We start from the raw sequence: 10,664 nt of genomic DNA, 5'->3' as shown, positions 1-10,664 counted from the left end.
CCTTCATCTTGAGTATATTCGGAGTCAGAGTGATAACTTCTCTCGGCGTAGTTGTCGGATTCGGAACCGGATACCGATTCACCAATGTGAGCTTGATGTCTTTGTCTTGTGTAGCTCTTTGATGACTTGTCCTTCCTTTCCGAATCCTTGCTTCTACGAGAGGGTGTTCGTTCATAACGATCATCTCTACTCCTTCTCTCTCTTGGAGGTGATTCCTCTCTTTTACTTCTCCTTTTAGGTGAGTATTCTCTTCTTTTGTAGGGAGTCATACACTCACTAGAGTAGTGTCCGGGTTTTCCACAATTGTGGCAATTGCGATCATGACTAGAAGATCTTTTGTCATTGTAGGACCTCGACTTGGAACTTCTCTCTTTGCTTCTACTCTTGTAGAACTTGTTGAAGTTCTTCACCATTAAGCTCAGTTCTTCATTGAAGACTTGTTTCTCACTTGATGTTGTAGGAGCATCACATGAAGCTTTGTAAGCACCACTAGACTTGTTGTGAAGCTCTTCCTTATCCTTGAGTGACATCTCATGAGCAACAATTCTACCAATGACTTCCGTCGGCTTGAGATCTTTGTAGTTTGGCATCATTTGGATCAAGGTGCACACAGTATCATATTTTCCATCCAAGGCTCTTAGGATCTTCTTGATGATGAATCTGTCGGTCATCTCTTCGCTTCCTAAGTCGGCAATCTCATTTGTGATGAGAGCAAGCCTAGAGTACATTTCAGCGACTCCTTCACCATCCTTCATTTTGAACTTGTCAAGTTGACTTTGAAGCACATCCAATTTGGATTGCTTGACGGACTCGGTACCATCGTGCATATCAACCAAAGTATCCCAAATTTCCTTTGCATTCTCAAGATGACTGATTTTGTTGAATTCTTCCGGGCAAAATCCATTAAAAAGAATATCGCAAGCTTGAGCATTATATAGCACCATCTTCAATTCTTCTGCGGACGCTTCACGATCTGGTTTTCTTCCATCCTCGAAGTATACACCTTGCAAGCCAATACACACAATAGCCCAAATGGCGGGGTTATGACCAAGAATATGCATTTTCATCTTATGCTTCCAACTAGCAAAATTAGTACCATCAAAGTAAGGACCTCTACTGTGGTAATTTCCCTCGCTAGACGCCATACTCTCCTAGGTTGTGAAACCAAGGCTACACTGGTACGCGTCGGTGCTATATAAACGGTTTTTAACGCCTTTCCGCGACGACATTTGGAATCGTCACCAAGTGACTGTGGGCGATAGGGGGGTCCTTCCCACACGACCCAGAAACCGTCGGGGATAGGGAGCCTTGATGCAAATAGTTGTCCCTATATAACTGTTTCCAATATCTCGAATATCCCAAACGCTTCATCCTTACTACTCGTTTGTGCTCGCATTGCCATCGCAGTCGGAGTTTTGTGGTTTTACCTAAAACCAGGCAGATTCTGGGCACGGGAGTTTTCCAGGCACATACCAAACTGGCTCTACATTTACAATGCCTGGCACATCACAAACAGTTTAGGATTATAAACCATGTACGATAGGTAGACAATCACACACATTTAGTTTTCCCGCACCGTATGTGATAGTGTCTAACATCACACACACTTTGCAAATGGCAACCGTGTGCATTGTTACACACGTTTCCTCCCAGTGAACCATGTTGGATTATGATGTATATCGCACACGCTGTGCTTTATTAACCGTGTGCGCCGTAGTGACCTGCACACCGTAATTTCGCCCTAATTTAATTGCTGCTATTTAAAATTCTACCTAATTTAAACTTGAAAGTAGGATATAGATTTATTCCTATCCATCAGGTTCAAACAACCAATGCATTATTCGATTCACAGGTACATATGTTTAAGAATTACATAAGCACCAAATAAAGAATGATGAACTAGGGTTCTATACTTGTACTATTACAGATGGTAAAGAAAGAGGCGACAGACATTCTGGTTGCAGAAAAAGGTGAAGCGAAATGGCCCTATTGTGCTCTCCTGGATGCAGAAGCGCACGACTCTAGTCCAACCCCTTGTGATGGCCTGCCGCCAATAATGTAGTTTGAGAGGTAATCTTGAGTAAACTGCTTCAGGATCCACTACAAAGGAAAAAAGATTCAGACATTGTCATCTAACACAACTCATTACGGGCAGTAAAAAGAAGGCTACATGGTTCTTATGTACCATCCTGCAGTTCACTGTTGTCTTGCATAAAGTGTAAACAAATAGTTCGATTGACATCTTTTGACCCATTTTAATAACAATCTTTATCAGTTTCCTCACTTGACGCTGGTTCATGAATATCTCATTGCCCCATATGCAGAAAGGGTCGAAGTGTGGATCTTTGGCAATGACATATGTACCTAAAAGCACTAAGTTAATATTAGAAGCTAAACAACAATTGCAAAATGATGTAGTACAAAACTCCCTCCATCCCATTATATAAGATTTTATTACATGTATATCTAGACATTGTCAGAACATTAAGGTAACACTCTTCCTTGTTGCTATGTAGCCTGGGATTGCATATTAGTCATTCAGTACAATGCATGTTGCTATGTAGCCTCAGATATATTAAATATGGCCCTAGTTAACCTACTAATAAATGGGTTACAGATATATTCAGTGAAATGTCCGATTCGATGATTAATCCTTTATCAGCCCCCAGGCTATATGGTACCAGCTACCGATATCCTGAACAGTGAGTACATATAAGAAATATGATGAAACTAACCTCAATGGAAAACAACACTGTTCTCAATATTGTTCTGTATGAGTACATATAAAGACATGTTAACCACAACAGGCTAAACATCAACCAAATATATCCATGGTAGACAACATAATCTACAAATGATAGCTTCAGCGTGCAGGCTTAAGCACTAGTTAAGCAAAACAAGACGTGGAAAGGTGTGTTAACTGCATGAGGCATAACATTTAAAAACAAGCAAATAGTCATTCAAACTGGTATTGTGCAGGTCTAATGTACACTAGTTATTGTTAAAAAACGAAAAGGCATGCTGCAATATCCTTAACAGCAACCAAATCTCGCAATTCATAGTGGTATTGTTGAAACTGTTATTGATGAGATTGAACTGCATGGCAAATAGTTGCACATATAGAGCATCACATTGTGAAGAACTGAAACAAACAAGGCGTAAGGTCATCTCTAGCCGATCCTTTAAAAGTTAAAGGACTAAAACCCTTAGTGGATATATATATATATATATATATATATATATACACTCCAGCAAATTTTGGCCGTTTCTAGTTGATCCCCTAAACTTAACGTTGTAAACTTCAATTTGATCAAGTTCAAAGCAGGTTCAACCGAAAGTAGCATGCATTCAAACATAAACATAGATAGTTCTGCATAACCGAATATAAAACATAAATGTAAACTAAGCTAAACTACTTTAGGTCGTAGTGGAGGTCGAGCCAATCCTTCCTTGTTAGGTACGGTGTGCCGCGAGCCGGGTCCAGGCCAGTGCCGTCGTCGGGGTTGTTGGGGAAGACACTCCTCCACTCATCGACGTCGATCTCCTCGTCTTCGCCGCCCACCTGGACACCCTCCGCACCGCCGTCCTCACCGCCTTTTACCTCGTTATCGGAGGAGAGTTGCGATAACCTCGCCGCCCTCCGCGTTGGCAAAGATCACCCGCTCCACCTCCAAGAGCTTCGGGTGCTGCCGGCGGAGCTCTTGCATGTAGACCTCGTCGGCGGCCTCGGCCTCGAGGCGCTCGCATGCCTCGCGGTCCTCCCGTGCCATAGCCGAGCTCACCACCCTGGCTCTGGTGGAACGAGGTCGACCGGATGTGTGCCGAAGGGGAAACTGAGCCTAGCTGCCGCGCCATGGTAGCGGACCTGCCAGAGGTCCTACTCCGTGGCCTCGAGCTCGGTCGTGTGGAAACTACCGTGCCACCGGCGGGTGTGGGTCCTGATCTGTAATCTCGGCGACCCACATCCCCCACCGCCGCTGCCGGACCCCGAGGTACGACCTCGTCAGCTGCCGGGTCTGAGGGAGGACGGGGAAGTCCTCGAACCGGCGTAGGGGTGCGGCGGCGGGCGGATCGGGAACCGGCGATGGCGGATCGATAAAGAGCCCGCGGAGGACGATGGGGACACCACAGCGGCCAGCTCGCCGGCGTCGGGCGAAGAGGCTGCGATAAACCTTTTTTTGGCCATTGGCTCCTCGAGCTCCCCGGTACACATGCAGAGGTTGGGGATGGAGGCGGCGGCGATGGCGGCGACCTACCAATGGTTTCGGGGGTGGTGTGTGTCTGTGTGAGCGGAGGTTTGGGGAGTGTGTGGTGTGTGTGGAGGGGGCAAGGTGGTGTTTGAGGAAATACCGCGGCAACTAAAAATTTTACTAGGCGGGAGTAACAAGGCGGGGCTACTGAAAATTTGGATCAAGGGGGAGCAGATATTTTAGAGATTGCGAGGGATGCAGAGGCGGGAGTAAAATGCCGGGGCTACCGAAAATTTGAATCAAGGGGTAAAGCAGAGCGGGAGTAATAGACATCGCACACGGTCTGCACATACTAATCATGTGCTATCAAACATTAAAACCTTCCAGGCGGTAGATATTTTCGAGATTACGAGGCAGTAGGTATTTTCAAGGCCAGGAGGCAAGCCTCGTGGAGCCCAATCTACTGTGCTGATGTGAGGGGCTGCAGGGCATGGGCGTAGCACACAGGTAGTCTGACCGAACCGTGTCTGTTGCGTACACAATTGCAGACGGTTTCTACATCCAACTCTTGTGCTGTTTATAAATTTGGCAAAAAGAATAATGCGGGAGAGGGTCAAAACACGAACACACTTGCATGTGGACCAATATATGTATAAAAAGGGTGGTTTGATGTTCGACTACCCAATGCACAACTTTGATGTGGCACCTGTCGCACAAAAGCATAGTATTGCTAGTCAGCAACCCCCTACGAACCCCACTTCGTGTCGGCGGTAAGGGAATCCTAGCTACGAATGCATGCCCCCAAGTAGCTAGGTCTGAAATCTCACCCTACCGTAACACAAAACCTATAGGAGTCCTTCATATATATATGGTCAAACTTCCCCTTTCGCTTCCCGACAAAGGTGGGCTGTGTGCCGTCCCACAAATGTGTGCTTGCGGCGTGAGATGGGTGAGACCACGTGTGAACCACATGCGGGTGGCCCTACTATATGTACGAAAAGGGTGTGGTGTGTGATATTTAACTACCATTCACAACTTTTGATGTGGCATGTGTGCCTCGCAAATTAACCAGAGTTCCCCGACCTCGCGGAGGTTGCAGGTAGCGCGAAGTAGCCCCCCCCCCCGCACACACACACATGTCAGGGGGAGGGCATCTCACCAAGATGTACTGTAGCACGGACCAAGCAGAATCCAACTTGGTCGCACAACCTCTCCCCGCTCGTTGTTGGTCAAAGTGATGGACGTCCACATGGCCCCACAAAATGGTCTAGCTTGTCGCTGATAACCTCACGAGGGAGTATTGTATGAAGACAAACCCACTCTGTGCATGTGGCCCATGTATGTATATGGAAGTGGTGGGTGTGGTGTTTGAATACCCAATGCGCAAATTTGATGTGGCACCATGCTTTGGAACCGTAAAATCCCCACACCAAGCGAGGGTTCACGACGCGTAGCATGCGCTCAAACTTAATTAGGCCTGGAATGGGTCGACCTACTATACGGTAACTCGAAGCAAAGAAGAAGAATATATCCACCCTGGTATCTGATGACCCACAAGTATTTGGGACGGCAACAGTTTTCAAGGGTAGAGTATTCAACCCAAATTTATAGATTTGACACAAGGGGAGCCAGAGAATATTTGAAGGTATTAGGAGCTGAGTTGTCAATTCAACCACACCTGGAGATTAATTATCTGTAGCAACATGATCAGTAGCAAAGTAATATGATAGTTTTGATAATAGTGATGGCAGCAATAGTAACGGTAACAGTGATAATAGTAGTTTCGTAGCAAGTGCAACAGTAACGAAAGCAGTAGTAACTTAGCAAGAAAAATATAAGATAAATTCGTAGGCATTGGATGGTGACTTGTTGGATGATATTCATCATGAGACAATTATAACCTAGGGCGATACAGCACTAGCTCCAGTTCAACAATATAATGTAGGCATGTATTCCGTAAATAGTCATACGTGCTTATGGAAAGAACTTGCATGACATCATTTGTCCTAGCCTCCCGTGGCAGCGGGGTCCATATTGGAAACTAAGGGATACTAAGGCCTCCTTTTAATAGAGAACCGGAACAAAGCACTAACACATAGTGAGTACATGAACTCCTCAAACTACGGTCATCACCGGGAGTGGTCCTGACTATTGTCACTCCGGGGTTTCCAGATCATAACACGTAGTAGGTGACTATAACTTGCAAGATAAGATCTAGAACATGGATATAATGGTGATAGCATAAACGGTATAGATCTGAATTCATGGCACCCGGGCCCAAAGTGACTAGCATTAAGCATGGCAAAGTCATAGCAACATCAATCTTAGAACATAGTGGATGCTAGGGATCAAGCCCTAACAAAACTAACTCGATTACATGATGAATCTCATCCAACTCCTCACCGACCAGCGAGCATACGAAGGAATTACTCACTCCCGGTGGGGAGCATCATGGAATTGGCAATGGAGAAGGGTTGGTGATGATGAAGAACGAAGATCCCCCTCTCCGGAGCCCCAAACGGACTCCAGATCTGGCCTCCCGATGAAGAACAGGAGGTGACGGCAGCTCTGTCTCGTGGATCACGATAATTCTATCTCCCTGATTTTTCTGGAAAAATAGGATTTTATAGCATCGGTTTCAGGGTCTGCGGGGCCACCAGGTGGGGACAACCCACCTGGGTGCACCAGGAAGGGGGGCGCCCTGGTGGGTTGTGCCCACCCAGGTGCCCCCCTGGTGGATCTTGGCTCCAGAAATTCTCTTTATTGATATAAAAATTCCTCCCAAAGTTTCGTTCCATTCCGAGAAATTTTATTTCTGCACAAAAACAACACCGTGGTAGTTCAGCTGAAAACAGCGTCAGTCCGGGGTTAGTTTCACTCAAATCATGCAAATTAGATTCCAAAACAAGAGGAAAAGCGTTAGGAAAAGTAGATATGTTGGAGATGTATCAACTCCCCCAAGCTTAAACCTTTGCTTGTCCTCAAGCAATTCCGTTGATAAACTGAAAGTGAAAAATAAAAAACCTTTACGAACTCTTTTTCTCTTGTTTGCATAAATAAGCTTAAACAGTACCCAGGTTTTTAGCCAACATTATAACTAACCATGCCGACAATAACTCTTAAAAATTATATTAAATCATATCAATAACATAATCAGCTAGCGAGCGATAATAAGGTATCTCAAATGGCAACACGTTGTCAAAACAACCATGATATAATGTGACAATAGTGGTATCTCGCTAGCCCTTTCTCAGACCGCAAAACATAAATGCAGAGCACCTCCAAAGTCCGAGCAACGACTAAACATTGTAATTTATGGTAGAAAAGATCCAGTCATGATGCACCCAACATTAGCTACACACAATGCATAAGCATGACGGCAGTGCTCTCAGGTTCTTGCGCTTATTTTAGAAGGTGATGACACAACATAAAAGGAAATAGATAGTCCCTTCGCAGAGGGAAACAGTGATTTGCAGAGGTGCCAGAGCTCAAGTTTTAAAACAGAGGTAAATGATAGTTTGAGACATGCACCCTTCTTGTTTACTTCATGACCATCAGTTATCAATATCTTCCATACTAAGCATGCTAGTGGCGGTTCCCAAGCGATAAAAGTAAAGGTTTTGACTCCATTGGGAGTTTTTGTTTGATTATTTGTAAGCTTTTTCTGTTTGTAGTTTGGGACTGGGCATCCCTATTACCGCCCTTTTCTCGTGCGATGGCGAGTGAATAAACACTTGTTCTCAGAATAACCTGCTTAGCATGGAAGATATCGACAACCTCCTGTAGTTCCATGAACGATCCAGGCACACAAAAAGGATATTTATTATAAGTTTTTAGAGGTGGCACATGCAAATTTACTTAGGACGGCAGGGTATTACCGCATATAGGTAGGTATAGTGGACTCATCTAGGATAACTTTTGGATTCAAGGTTTTTGATGTACAAGCAGAATTCCCACTTAGTATAGGCAAAGGCTAGCAATTAGATTGAGAAGCGGCCAGCTAGAGAGCAACAACGGTCATGAACATGCATTATGCATAAGTAACATTGGACACTAGATGAGTAGGATATGAACACCATGAACATAAATATCATAGAGGCTATGTTGGTTTTGATTCAACTACATGCATGAAAATGTGCCAAGTCAAGCCACTCAAACATTTAGAGGAGGATACCATGTCATCATACTACATCACAATCATTTTAACGCAATGTTGATATCCAAGATAAATCATTATCCACTCCTAGCTACTTATGCATGGCACGAGAAACTATAATCACTAATTGTCATTGCAAACATGTTTAATCATAATGGGCTGAATGATGGATACTAGGTTAAACATATTTAGACAAACAGAACAAGTCGAGTTCATACTCGTTTCTCTCTGCCATGGCGAGTTCATCGAATACCGTCATTATTGCCTTTCACTTGCACGACCGAATGATGTGAAAATAATAATAGTGCAAGAGTGTCGTGGACTAAGCTGGAATCTGCAAACATTTTATTCAACAGGAGAAGACAAGGTAAAATGGGCTCTTTATTAGATCAACAGTTATTCATATGAGAGCCAGTCAACATTTTCATCGTGGTCTTCTCTTTGATACAACTTGAATAATAAGAAAAGAAATTTAGAGAAACACACTGAAATATTTTTTGGAGTTTATGGTTTTCTTGAACAAGCAAATAAAAGGGAAAAGCAAAAACGAGAAAAACTATTTACACGGGAAAGCTCCCAACAAGCAAAAGAAGAACAAGGAAATCTTTTTGGGTTTTCTTTTTAATATTACAACTAAGCATGCATAGAAAGTAAACTAACTACAACTAACTTTTTTGGTTTTTCTCAAGTTTTTCAAGCACACAAGAAGAAAGCAAGAAAATAAATTTAACATGGATGATAGAGTGAAAAAGTGTGGATACCGACAACTGGAATGAAATGTGTGAACATGAATATAATGTCGGTGAGAAACACATACTCCCCCAAGCTTAGGCTTTTGGCCTAACTTGGTAAGCAATCAGTAGCCTGGATAGTAGTCGGCGTGGTAGCTCACGAAGGCTCTTGATGCAGATGCCTCGGCCTGCCGTGCTGCCTCCGCTGCCGCGTTGTGAGCTCGGGCCTCGCTCTCAAGAACAAAATATCTTCCTTTGCTGTGATAGTCAAAAAGAGCAGGCGCGGGCAAATATGTGTGCACAACATATATATATATATATATATATATATATATATATATATATATATATATATATGTTTGGTTAAACAACAGATTGTAAGTGAAATTATGAATTTTTCCTTTGAGGATCTTATGACTTTTCAAAGCATCAAAGTCTAAATACTACGTGGGTAGGATAGGGTCAAAGGGCAAAGGTGAAACACCAAGCCCTCATGCTAAATGCGTGGCATATATCCCACCATAGAAATAACCACTATTAGCGTTATGATGCAGTCTGCGTGCAACAATCGCTCCAAGGTTATAACTCCTTTCACCGATGAGAGTAGTGCGTATGAGGCTCAAGTCTGGAGCACAAAGTGTACTACAGTCTTGCTTGCCTACTATACATTTCCCTTTAAATAATGCAAAGTGCTGAATTGCGGGAAAATGAATGCTCTTTATTCTACCTTGTGTCACTCCCCTCGTCTCACCGTAGCAAAGACTAGTCAAGAATGATTGGTACTCAGCCCTTGGTGGTTCGTCAAGCGAACCCCAGAATGGGAGTTTGCAGTGGTGAGCCAAACTCTCTAGTGAAATGGTAAATGGATTTTCATACAGCTTAAATGACACCCTAGACTCATGGGGATGTAATTTAAATCCTTTGACAAATGATTTGGTAAGAGTGTGGCGTTGTTCGCACTTATCTGAAATGTAGGGACCGAGACCGGCATTGTGAACATATTGCTCAAATTCCTCCTTAATGCCCACACACATCATATAATCATCGCAAGGCCATAAGCATGTTTTGGTGGCTGCATCTCGAATGGAACTTTCACTTGGTTCGACATAAGATAGGCCAGCGGAATTGTCACTAGTAGATGCCCCCGAGGATCTCCTCCTCAAAGAACTCGTTCCAAATAGGTTCATCATGTTCGCGTACAATTTTCTGAAAAATTTGGAGTGACAAAAATTTATCAACAAAACTTCATAAGATTGATAGCAACTACTCATAGGGATACATAGAGGCTATAGCAAGCATTCGAACTACTTAGAACTCTAAGAATTCAACATGCAAGATCATCTATAGCAGCACCAAGAGTTACCTAATTATTCAAAATATGAACCACTCAAACAAAAACTAATTGGACAAACGGTGGAGTCAGATACCAAGCAACTATCCCCCGAAACAGTTTCGAAAATGGAGCTTCGAGCAAAGAGATCGAAATTCGCGGGTTTGAGAGCAAGAACACCGGAGAGAGAGCAATGGAGAATTTTTTTCTGGAGGTAAGTCATGATGTGGTATGAAGGGATAAGTGTGTTGGGGAAC

The sequence above is a fragment of the Triticum aestivum genome, chromosome 2D, assembly GCF_018294505.1.
Source record: "Triticum aestivum cultivar Chinese Spring chromosome 2D, IWGSC CS RefSeq v2.1, whole genome shotgun sequence".
Classification (NCBI taxonomy): domain Eukaryota; kingdom Viridiplantae; phylum Streptophyta; class Magnoliopsida; order Poales; family Poaceae; genus Triticum; species Triticum aestivum.
This window is presented reverse-complemented; position numbering follows the sequence as displayed.